This window comes from Hemitrygon akajei, chromosome 4, assembly GCF_048418815.1.
Source record: "Hemitrygon akajei chromosome 4, sHemAka1.3, whole genome shotgun sequence".
Taxonomy (NCBI): domain Eukaryota; kingdom Metazoa; phylum Chordata; class Chondrichthyes; order Myliobatiformes; family Dasyatidae; genus Hemitrygon; species Hemitrygon akajei.
The window spans coordinates 32,598,440-32,611,613 of record NC_133127.1 but is presented as its reverse complement, the minus strand read 5'-3'; positions in this window follow the sequence as shown (position 1 = coordinate 32,611,613).

The window sequence follows — 13,174 nt, the reverse complement described above, 5'->3', positions numbered from 1 at the left end:
TAGCAGTACATTATGTACAATGTTGTATGACGTGGGTGATCATGGTCTGTTGATCATGATTGTTCTTGGCAATTATTTCTACAGAAGTAGTTTACTATTGCCTTCCTCTGGGCAGGTTCTTTACCAGACGGGTGACCCCAGCCATAACCAATACTCTTCAGAGATTGCCCGCCTGGCGTCAGTGGTTGCATAACCAGGACTTGTGATCTGCACCAGCTGCTCATACGACCAATCACCTGCTTCCATGGTTTCACCTAAGTGGGTGCTACTCTTTGCCCAAGTGTGACCTGCAGGCCAGCAGAGAGAGGACCACCTTATATCTCCTTTGGTAGACTCGTATCTCCACCCCGCCACCCAGACATTCCAATACATCATAATAAAAAAACTATAAATGACAATAGGAAATATATATTTAAAATAACTAAAATAATTAGTTCTGAAAGAGAGTAAAACATATATTGAGGTTATATACATGGGTTTGTTACCCATTCAGAAATCTGACGGCAGAGGGAAGATGTTGTTCCCAAAGCACTGAGTGTGTTTCTTCAGGCTCCTGTATCTACTCCTTGATGGTACAAATGAGAAGTGGGCATGTCCTGGGTGATGGAGGTCCTCCTTTTGAGGCATCACCTTTTGAAGATGCCCTTGATGCCGGGGAGGCTAGTGCCCTTGATAGAGGTGGCAGAGTTTACAATCTTCTGAAGCTTTTTCCAATCCTGTACATTCTCTGCCCCCCCCCATACCAGATGGTAATACAACTAGTTAGTATGTTCTCCATGATACATCTGTAGAAATATACAAGTCTTTGATATCACACAAAGACTCCTCAAACTCCTGATGAAATGCAGCCACTGTTGAATCTTCTTTATAATTGTATCAATATGTTGGGCCTAGGACAGATCTTTAGAGATATGTTGACACCCAGCAACTTGAGCTTGCTCCTCCTTTCCACTGCTGACCCCTCGATGGTGTGTGTTCCCTCGACTTCTCCTTCCTAAAGTCCTCAAAAAAATTCCTTGGTCTTACTGACATTGATTGCAGAGTTGTTGCTGTGATGCCACTCAACCAGCTTATCTATCTCACTCCTGTACTCCTCCTTGTCACCATCTGAAATTCTGCCAACAATAGTTGTATCATCAGCAAATTTATATATGGTATTTGAGCTGTGCCGAGCCATACAATTGTGGGTGTAGAGAGAGTAGAGCAGTGGGCTAGCACGTATTCTTAAGGTACAGCAGTGTTGATTGTCAGTGAGGAGGAGATGTTATTTCTGATCCATTTTGACTGTGGTCTCCTGATGAGGAAGTCAAGGATCCTGTTGCAGAGGGAGGTACAGAGGCCCAGGTTTTGGAACCTGAATTGTCACTAGAAATGTCCTTTATTTCATTTTGAAAATGTGATTTTTTTCATCAATTGTAACATGGTTTTAATTATTTTGAACTTTTGGATAGAGGTCACTGCCTATTAACCCCACCTTCCCCTTCTCCTTTAAGAGAACTGGATACATTGAAGGCAGGAGGTTACTGCAAATAACATCAGCAATTAAATGTTTCACATTGCAATGATGTGGACAATGTTCTGTATATAAATCAAATGTGTCATAGTAAAGAGTAGAGATGAATTCCCCATAAGTTTGGGTTGTCCATAAGAGTATGACTGTATATTTACTGGAAAGGGTGCAAAATCTTGATTGGCATTAATTATTGTTGCTGCTTAATTTTCTGCATGTTGAATTGGAAACATTTATTTCAAAAATGCAAATTAATTAAAGCTCAAGTATGTGAATTAAAGAAGGGACTGGTTGGGCAAAAAAAAAACAGGCTGTTGGCATTTTACTTTTCATACTCCTGCAAGATGAAATCTCAGTCAAATTGGAAGCAAGGTTAATACCCTATCACCTTATACTGAAGCTTAGAAACTTTTTTTTGCATAAATACAAATCTGTTATGAGTCATAGCTATAGGGGCTCATTATCCTTTGCTTCGATGCAATAGCTGATGCATTTTAAATAGCTTTAAGTGGTGGGTAATCTTGGAAAAGCAATTTTGTCATGTTAAAAATACATATCAGAAGAAAAAACTATCAATAATATTGGAATTGTTGCACCCTGCAATACTAAATGACTAACATCAGACCAGGCAAATCTGAAAAAGTGCAAGTATGTGTTCAAGGGAGAAAGGAACACAGCATTTGCTGAAGTGCTCTTGGGGGACAGTGACATTGTATGTGACTTGAATTGTGCTCTTGTTAATTCACACTTGTTATCACTTCTGGACTCAGTTACCTGAGAGCTGCGCTAACTGGAATGCTACTGTATAGCTGTCACTTCCTCATTTTTATTTTTGGGTCACATTTACTTTCTTTTTTTGCCTTGAGCAAACCGACGCATCACATATCCCCACATGTTAGCAAAACATAAGGGCTACACAGATGGCAAGTGTACCCTGTTGCTAAATCGATCTGTGCTAAACTGTTGAACAAAGGGCAGATTATTATAATCTTTGCCTGCTTGCTTATATCAGATTTTGGAAGTCATTAAGTTGCTCCGTGCATAATTCGTAATACTGTAGGTCAATTGTTCCTTTCACGTACAGCACAGAAGGACATTTTGGTACTGATACCCTGAAAAATCTTTCCGAACAGTAACACTGCTCTGTAATTTCACCATTGTCCTTCAGAGAAAATGAGAAAGAGAGAAACAGGACCTTTGCCCGCTGAGTTCACACTGACAAGTAAGCATCCGCTATTACATTGATCCTAAGCTAACCTATTTGATTTGCCCAATATTCCCCTCAGTTATCCCCGATTCTATCACTTGTTTGCACCTAAGAGCCATTTATAGTGGCTAATTAACTCACTAACCTGTAGAGTTTTGAGACATGAGATGAAATCAGAGCACCTGGAGGATCCCCAAGCAGTCACAGGGAGACCATATAAACTTCACACAGGTAGTGTTGTGGGTGAAGATTGAACCTGGACTGTTAGAACAGTGAGAAAGCAGCTCTATTATCTGTGCCACTCTGTGCCCGAGTTTATTATCTACTGTTCAGGTAGTTGTCCGTCTTTATTGAAAAATATTGCTTCTAGGAATCTTTCAGGGCATGTTTTTCATATAGAAATAACATGCCAAGATATCTTCTTTTCCCTTCCTATCCTATTAGATGAATTCCAAGGTGAAAACCTTATGGACTATCTCATTCCTTGAGTGGGTGCTCTGGGTTTTGTGAAATCAAATGCAGGAAAACTCAAAATTATTTTATTTTCAACTATCATCTCTGAACCTGTTTCAAATTATTCTGCAGTGATGATGGACTAAGGAGTGGCAAATGGATTTTGGAAAGTCAAACTAGTGGAGGACTTGTACTATAATAGGGCACTAGGTGTTATGGTCCGGTCTGGAGACCGCATTCCGGGTCTTGATCCGGTCCGCGGACTCCGGGTCTTGTAGCCGTCCCTCCTTTCACCCTTAAGCCCAAATAGGATCATCTTGGCTTAAGGAGGTGCACCTGATAACTATTGGCTGGCAGGCGTATATAAGGGGCTCTGGGACTGAGTCTAGTTGGGGGGTTGTTTTGGAGTACCCACAGTTAATTATCTAGTTCTTGTAGTCACCCTGGACTGAGCTCTCTTCTGATCCCTTGCCTCTGTTAGGTAAGCAGGCTGGACTGCTGTTGCCTGGTGGAGGACTCTGACCCTTTCCTACCCCTCCCTTCTGATGGGTTGTGCCCTGTGACCTGCTCAGGCCCCTGTGTTCCTGTCTGGGAGGCTGGGCCCTGCCCAGAAGTTATGTGGCCCACCCAGAGGGCTCTGACCCTTTCCTACCCCCTTGCTTCTGATGGGTTACACCCTGCATCCTGCCCAGGTGCCCTGTGACCTGCCCAGGCCCCTGTGTTCTTGCCTGGGAGGCTGGGCCCTGCCCAGAAGTTATGTGGCCTGCCTGGGGGTTATCCTCCCAACATTCCTTGTCCCATAGACCCATCCTTTAGCCTAGCCAGGGTGCTGCCTTGCCATGAACTCTCTCTGAACCCCAGGATCAGTCCTTTGAATGCCACAGTCTCCCCATCTTGTTCTATCCTTTAGTTGTTCCTGTCCTGCCCCTAGTACTTCAGTGCCTGCATCCTGCATTTGGGTCCAGTCTCCATGTCTCTGTGACACTAGGGAGTGTAATGGAACAGAGGGATCTTGGAATCCAAGTGCAGAGTTTGTTGAAAGTGGTGTCACAAAACAGAGGGTGGTGAGAAAGGTATTCATTAAATCCCAGTGGATTTAACTTGGCTTTATTTTTACACAGGTCAACAAAAAAGACTTGAGTCAAAGCAAAAACAGATCTCTACAAAGTGCAAACACGAGAAATTCTGCAGATGCTGGAAGTTCAAGCAACACGCACAAAATGCTGGTGGAACGTAGCAGGCCAGGCAGCATCTATCAGAAGAAGTACAGTCAATGTTTTGGGTCGAGACACTTTGTCAGGACTAATGGCAAAAAGATAGTAAGAGATTTGGAAGTGGGAGGGGGAGAATTGAAATGATAGGAGAAGACAGGAGGGGGAGGGATGAAGCTAAGAGCTGGGAAGTTGATTGGCAAAAAGGATACAAGGCTGGAGAAGGGAGAGTATCATAGGATGGAAGGCCTTGGAAGAAAGAAAAGGGTAGGGGAGCATGAGAGGAAGATGGAGAACAGGCAAGGAGTGATTGTGAGAGGAGAAACCCCACTGATGACCCTTTCTCCCATCTTCAACCCTCCTCCTCTTCCTGGACACCCTGCTCTGGTCTTCTGGCTGCTCTGGATCTTCTTATTGCTATCTGCAGACTGGACATCAACCATCTTGACTTCACCACACCTTGTTCCAATTCCAACCTCACTCCTTCCGAACGCTCTGCTCTCCACTCCCTCCGCACCAATCCTAACCTTACCATAAAACCCGCTGATAAGGGGGGCGCTGTAGTAGTCTGGCGTACTAACCTCTGCTTTATTGACACATAGCGATATCTCGCTGATACCACCTCTTATTTACCCCTCGAACATGACCCCACTATGGAGCACCAGGCCATTGTCTCCCACACCATCACCAACCTTATCAGTTCTGGGGATCTCCCATCCACTGCTACCAACCTCATAGTTCCCACACCCCGCACTTCCCGTTTCTATCTCCTACCCAAGATCCACAAATCTGCCTGTCCAGGTAGATCCATTGTCTCAGCTTGCTCCTGCCCCACCGAACCATTTCTGCATACCTCGACACTTTTATCCCCACCCTTGTTCAATCCATTCCCACCTATGTTCATGACACTTCTCATGCTCTGGATTTTTCCAATGATTTCAAGTTCTCTGGCCCCCATCGTCTTATTTTCACCATGGATCTCCAGTCCCTATATTACTCCATCTCCCACCAGGAAGGTCTCGAAGCTCTCCATTTCTTTTTGGATTCCAGACCCAACGAGTTCCCCTCTACCACCACTCTCCTCCATCTAGTGGAATTGGTCCTTACTGTTAATAATTTCCCTTTGGCTCCTCCCACTTCCTTCAAACTAAAGGCGTAGCTATGGGCACCCAAATGGGTCCCAGCTTTGCCTGCCTTTTTGTTGGCTATGTGGACAGTCCATGTTCCAAGCCTATACTGGTATCCGCCCCCACTTATCATTCGCTATATTGATGACTGCATTGGCGCTGCTTCCTGCATGCATGCTGAGCTCGTTGACTTTATCAACTTTGCCTCCAACTTCCACCCTGCCCTCAAATTTACCTGGTCCATTTCTGACACCTCCCCTTCCTTGATCTCTCTGTCTCTATCTCTGGAGACAGCTTATCTACTGATACCTACTATAAGCCTACAGACACTCACAGCTACCTGGACTATTCCTCTTCCATATAACAATTACAGCACAGAAACCGGCCATCTTGGCCCTTCTAGTCCATGCTGACACTCGCCTAGTCCCACTGGCCCGCACTCAGCCCATAACCCTCCATTCCTTTCCTGTCCATATACCTATCCAATTTTACTTTAAATGACAATACCAAACCTGCCTCTACCACTTCTACTGGAAGTGGTAGAGGCAGGTTCCCACCCTGTTACTTGTAAAAATGCCATCACCTTCTCTCAATTCCTCTGCCTCCACCGCATTTGCTCTCAGGATGAGGCTTTTCATTCCAGGACGAAGGAGATGCCTTCCTTTTTTAAAGAAAGGGGTTTCCATTCCTTCACTATCAACTCTGCCCTCAAACACATCTCTCCTATTTCACGCACATCTGCTCTCACCCCATCCTCCTGCCACCCCACCAGGGATAGGTTTCCTCTTGTCCTCACCTACCACCCCACCAGCCTCTGTGTCCAACATATAATTCTCCGTAACTTCCACCATCTTCAATGAGATCCCACCACCAAGCACATCTTTCCCACTACCCCCTCACCCCGCTTTCCGCAGGAATTGCTCCCTACGCAACTCCCTTGTTCATTCGTCACCCCATCCCTTCCCACCGATCTCCCTCCTGGCACTTATCCTTGTAAACGGAACAAGTGCTACACCTGCCCTTACACTTCCTCCCTCACCACCATTCAGGGCCCCAGACAGTCCTTCCAGGTGAGGCGACACTTCACCTGTGAGTCAGCTGGTGTGGTATACTGCGTCCGGTGCTCCCGGTGTGGCCTTCTATATATTGATGAGACCTGATGCAGACTGGGAGACCATTCCGCTGAACTCCTACGGTCTGTCCACCAGAAGAAGCAGGATCTCCCAGTGGCCACACGTTTTAATTCCACATGCCATTCCCATTCCAGTATGTCAATCCATGGCTTCCTCTACTGTTGAGATGAAGCCACACTGAGATTGGAGGAACAACACCTTGTATCCCATCTGGGTAGCCTCCAATCTGATGGCATGAACATTGATTTCTGTAACTTCCATTAATACCCCTCCTCCCCTTCTTATCCCATCCCTAATTATATTTCATTTTCTCTTTCCCTCTCACAATAACTCCTTGCCTGTTCTCCATCTCCCTCCGGTGCTCTCCTCCCCATTTCTTTCTCCCTAGGCCTCCTGTCCCATGATCCTTTCCTTTCTCCAGCTCTGTATCCCTTTTGCCAGTCAACAGCTCTTAGCTTCACCCCACCCCTCCAGTCTTCTCCTATCATTTTGGGTCTACCCCTTCCCCTCACACTTTCAAATCTCTTACTAACTCTTTTTACTGTTAGTCCTGACAAAGCGTCTCAACCCAAAACTTCGACTGTACTTCTTCCTATAGATGCTGCCTGGCCTGCTGTGTTCCACCAGCATTTTGTGTGTGTTTCTCTACAAAGTGATCTAAATTAATTGCAAATATAAAACACAAAATAATTGATTGCTTAAGTATTCACCTCCTTCAAGTCAGTATTTAGTAGATGCACTTTTGGAATAATTACAGCCTAGAATCTGTTTGATTAGGGCTCTATCAGCTTTGCACATCTGGACACTGCAACTTTCCCCCATTCTTCACAAAATTACTCAAGCTGTGTCAGAGTGCATCAGGCTCATGAGAGAAAAGCCATTTTCAAGTCCAGCCACATATTTTCAACTAGATTGAGGTCTGGACTCTGACTTGGCCACCCTTGAACATTAACTTTGTTACTTTTAAGCCATTCCTGTGTAGCTTTGGCTTTATACTGCAGTCATTGTCTTGCTGGAAAACAAATCTTCTCCCAAGTTGCAGTTCTCTTGCAGACTGCATTACGGTTTCCTCCAGGATTTCCCTGTATGTTGCTGCATTCTTTTTACCCTCTGCCTTCACAAGGCTTCCTGGCCCTGCTGCAGTGAAGCATCCCCACAGCACGTTTCCACTACTATGTTTCACGATAGGGATGTTTTGTTCTTGATGATGTGTGGTGTTCGGCTTATGCCAAAGATAGTGTTTAGTCTAATAGCCAAAAAGCTCAACTTTCAACAGTGGTTTTCACTTTGACACAAAAGGGTACTTTTTCTGTTGATCAGTGCTGAAATAAACCAAGTTAAATCTACTGTGATTCAATTTTGTAAAACAATAAGACTTCTGGGGGGGGGGGGGGGGCCAGGAAAGGGTGAATACTTTAAGGCATTGTATGAGGATATTGCCAAGATTAGAGGAACTAGGTTATAGGGAGAGGTTGGCCAGGCTCAGTTTTTAGTCTTAGGAATGTGGGAGAACGAGAGGTGATCTTCTAGAAATGTTTAAAATTATGCAAGATATAGATGAGGTAGAAAGAAGGTAGCAGTCTTTTCCCCAGGGTAGGTTGAGTCCAAAACTACAGGCACAGATTTAGTGTGTGAGTGGAAAAATTTTAAAAGGGATAACCTGTTCCCACAGTGGGTGGTGAACATTTACTGTTTCACCACTGAGTTCCTCCAACAGGTTGTTTTTTGCTCTAGTACCCAGGTTTTTGGCAGAGTGGCACACAGTCTGAGCAGATTATACATTGATATAACTCAATAAACAGGCTGGCTGGCCTTGGTTTAATGTATCAGCCAAAGGAGAGAACCCTTGTAAATACAGCACTTCTCCAATACTTTTTAAGCCTTGGCTGAGACTGTGGCTCAGCAGGGACAAAGTTACAATGGTTCACGCTTCCACTGACACCTTGAACTGTTCAGAATAGAGGATGCAGGGGTTACAGGTCAGGGTCAGTTATCTCTCTATCAATGTGACACTAGGCAACCATCTGTCAAACCCATAATCACATTCACTCTTAACAAGGTGGCTTGGCTTTAATGCCTGGCATTTGCGAAGGCATGAATTGTGTTTCTGTTTGTAGTACAGTGGCTCCCTATTCATCAAGGGTTGTCTGAACACAGTTCATCACAAATTACATGTTGAAGGAAGACACACAAAAGCAGAGAGACTAAACTATGTTGGATTCCGGCTTGTCTTTCAAGCTTTGTGCGCAGGATTCACTGCTCGGTTACCTAGCTCCCTGTGATGGACTAAACTCTGTGGCTGCAACATTGACTTGCTCCCAAGGTTTGAGGCAACCTTTTATACGCAAGAGTATTTTTTTCTGCTTTAACATCTGAAACTCATTGATCCTCACAGACTGATAGTAAACTCTGAAAACAATATTTAAAAGACTCCTTCCAAAGCAATACGCTGCTGTAGGCCTTCAGTATTTTTATGTTGGTTTCATGGATTCCGGCTTAATGATTTGCAGTTGATGCTGCCAGACTCCCTTAGGGTTTTACATGGTAATGCAGAGACAGATCAGCGGGAAGAAGGATGCATGGCTTGTCCCAATCCACACATGAGCAATAGTGACAAAAGCTGGCACTCAGACTGGAGTTTGTATCCTTGTGTTAACTGAGCTGGTAATCGTGGTAAGAATGCATCTGGCAGAGGCATGGCTATTTATTTTGTTGACAACTCCATTTATGCTTTAGAAATAACCAGCGATCATAGAACATTAGAAGTTTACAGAGAGTGGCCCTTTGACCCACACTATAAGATCAATCTAACCCTTCCCTCCTACATGGCCCTCCATGTTCCTATCATCCATGTGCCTATCTAAGAGTTTCTTATGCTCCTAATGTATCTGCAGAGCACTCCAGACAACTACCAGTACATCTCTCTGTGTAAAACAACCCACTTCTGGCATTCCCCTCCAAAGGATCAGAGACAAAAGATTGTGGGAGTAGTGAAATGCTGACGGGGAGACGTGCCCGGCAGGTCAGGCTGGTGATGTCTTCAAATCCCAGAAAGAGAAAAATAAAATATGGCCAAAAAAAACCTAAGAAGCTGATCATAAGTACAAGAGATCCTGCAAGCCCAGTCTTGGTGGAGGGTCTTGGTCCTAAACCTTGATTGTTTAGTCCCCTTTACTGATGTTGCCTGACCTGCTGAGTTCCACCAGCATTTTGAGTGTGTTACTAAAAACAAGCTGATGGATGGATATCTGATGCAGACTGAGAAATGAGGTTACTTAAAGTTGTAGAATTTAATATGGAAGACCACAACGTGCCTAGAGGAAAATGAAATGATGTTCCTCAATCTTGCATTGGGCCTCCGTGTGACAGTGCAGGAAGTTATAGTCTAATAAGTCCAAGCGGAAGTTGGATGGAGATTTAAAGTGCTAGACAATGGGAAATTCAGTATCATCCCTGTGGACTGACCATACATGCTCTGTAAAGTGCTTATCCAATCTAAGTTTGGTTTCTTCATTGTCGAGAGGACCGCATTGTAAAAACCTAATGGAGTTCACTAGATTGGAAGAACTGCAAGATGCTTCATCTGGGAAGGCTGTTTGAATCCTAGATTGAGGAATGGGAGGGGCGGGAAAGAGTTGAAAGGACGTGTTACATCACCTGCAATTGCAAGGGGAAGTGCTGTTAGAAGAGCATCAGAAGAGTGGATCAGGGAGTCACAAGGACAACAGTTCCTGCAAGATGCTGAAATTGCTGCAAAATGCTAAAAGTGGAGGAGGCTGTCCGGTGGTAGAAATCCATCATCAAGGACCCCCCACCATCCTGGCCATGCCCTTTTCTTGCTGCCCTCATCAGGAATGATCTACAGGAGCTTAGGGTCTCACACCACTAGGTTCAGGAACAGTTATTACCTTTCAATCATCAGGCTCCTAGACCAGCATGGAAAACTTCACTCACCTTGACACTGAACAGATTCCACAACCTATGGACTCACTTTCAAGAACTCTACGACTTATTATCTCAGTATTATCTACTTACTATTTATCATTATTTTTAAACTTGTGTTTGCACACTTTGTCTTCCTTTGCACATTGTTGATTCAGTCTTTTTGTGAAGTTTTTCATTGATTTTATTGTATTTCTTTGTTCTACTGCCTTGCAAGAAAATGAATCTCAGGGAAGTATATAGAACTTTGATAATAAATTTACTTTAAATGATGAACTTCGGATTTTGATACTTTTTGAAGATGGCATAAATTGCAGAGAATGATCTGTTGAACACAAAGGCTGGTGGGGTGGAAGATGAGGACCAGGGAACTCTATCCTTGTTCTGTCCCAGTGGAGAGAGATTGAGAGCAGAGACATGGGAAAGGACTAGTCAAAGACTTTGTTAATATTAAGGAGAGGGGTGGAAAGCCCTAGGTCAGGAAGAAAGAAGGAAGAATTTTCAACTTAGAACTTTTATTTTCTGATCATTCTCTGTCTTCTCTCCCCCATTCTAGTTCTGTACAACCCCATCCATGATTGTTTAGACAAATTTTAATTGGTTCACCATTGATGAAGTTCAAAGATGTGCAATTCTGTACCGCAGTCTCTCACTCTCTCCTCTTTCAAGCTATCCCTTAAAACCTGTTGCTTTACTCTGGTTTTGTATACTGTCAAATCAGATGTCAAAATAGTACATGTGTTAACAGGCAGGACACCTGCGTTAAAGGTCAGTGAGTATATGGAATATGTATTTTTATATCTTTAAATTAAAAGCTTACATATTTCCTTGTCTTTTTACTGGCAACATGTTCTACTATAACTACGATTAATCACCAGGTTGTTGAGCAATGTGCACAGTTTGAGCAGACACAATTAACTACCATAATATTAACACGGGCTACAGTTGAGAACTAACACAGAACAGCTGGATCTTCCTACCTATGCACTGCTGGCTGCTGTTCGGCCTTTGCTAAATAAAGTACTTTTGGGGTTAATTGTGTAACACACTGTATTTCATTGTTCCCCCGTGGATGTGCGCTGCCAGCACATCACAAAGAGAATGCTGGTGAAAATCTGCACCAAAATGCTCAAAACAACTCTGGCAAGATCCACTGAGTGTAAGGAAGCAAGGGGGTGGGGTGGGACAGTATGGAAAAGCAGACTTCCTAAACTTCATCCTTCAACACCTTGTCCTGAACTGCCCATCACATAAATGCCCTTAATCTAAGTTTTCCACGGTTAATGTCCAAATGCTTTAATACAACAGCTGCTCGGCAAGAATTCAAGGTTGGAGTGTTTTGAGCCTCCATTTCAGGAAACATATCCCACAAAGATATCAGCAGCAACACCTATTAAACAACATTAGAGAGGGGAGCAAAATTATTCATGTTGTTGTACTCTAAAACAAGCTGATCATGGGCGCTGAGAAAGGGGTGCATACTGAGAATCTGGTACTTCCAGTTACTGGGAGGTTCAAAGCGTAAGTCAGCTAATGGATATCTTGCTGAGCAGAATAATTGCTGAAAGGCTACAAGTCACGTAGAATAAAACACCAACAATTTACCAAAATCAGAGCTAAGGCTCGGTATTGATTGTTTGGCACCAAGGCAACTGACATCACCATAAGTTTGTTTCGTTAATTTGGGAAAAATCTTATTCTTGATCAATATACCACTTACTGAATCTACTAGAATTATTTACTCATTATAAAACCATAAAATATAGGAGCAGAATTAGGCTATTTGGCCCATCAAGTCTGCTCTACTATTTTATCATAGCTGATCCAGTTTTGCTCTTTCTCCCAATCTCCTACCCCCTCCCTGTATTCCTCGTGACCTAATTAATCAAGAATCAATCAGCCTCTGCCTTAAATATGCATAAAGACCAGGCCTCTGTAGCTGCCTGTGGCAAAGAAATTCCACATATTCACTACTCTCTAGCTGAAGAAATTCCTCCTCATTTCCATTCTAAAAGGACACACCTCTATTCTAAGGCTTTGTCCTCTGGTTTTAGACTCTCCCATCCTCTCTGCATCCACTCTGTCAAGGCCTTTCACCATTCGCCTCATTTTTCTGCATTCTAGTGAATTCAGGCCCAGAGCCATCAAATGCTCTTCATATGACGAGCCGTTCAATTCTGGAATCATTTTCATGAGCCTCCTTTAAACCCTCTCTAGTTTTAGCACATCCTTTCCAAGATAAGGGGCCAAAAAACTGCTCACAATCCTCCAAGTGAGGCCTTAACAATACATCATAAAGTCTCAACATTACATCCTTGCTTTTATATTCTAGTCCTCTTGAAATGAAGCTAACATTGCATTTGCCTTCCTCATCACAGACTCAACCTGCAAATTAACCTTTAGGGAATCCTGCACAAGGACACCCCAGTCCCTTTGCACCTCAGCTTTTTGTATTTTCTCTCCATTTAGAAAATAGTCAACCCTTTCATTTCTTCTACCAAAGTGCATGACCATACACTTCCTGACACTGTATTCCCATTGCCATTTCTTTGCCTATTCTCCTAATCTGTCTAAGTCCTTCTGTAGTCTCT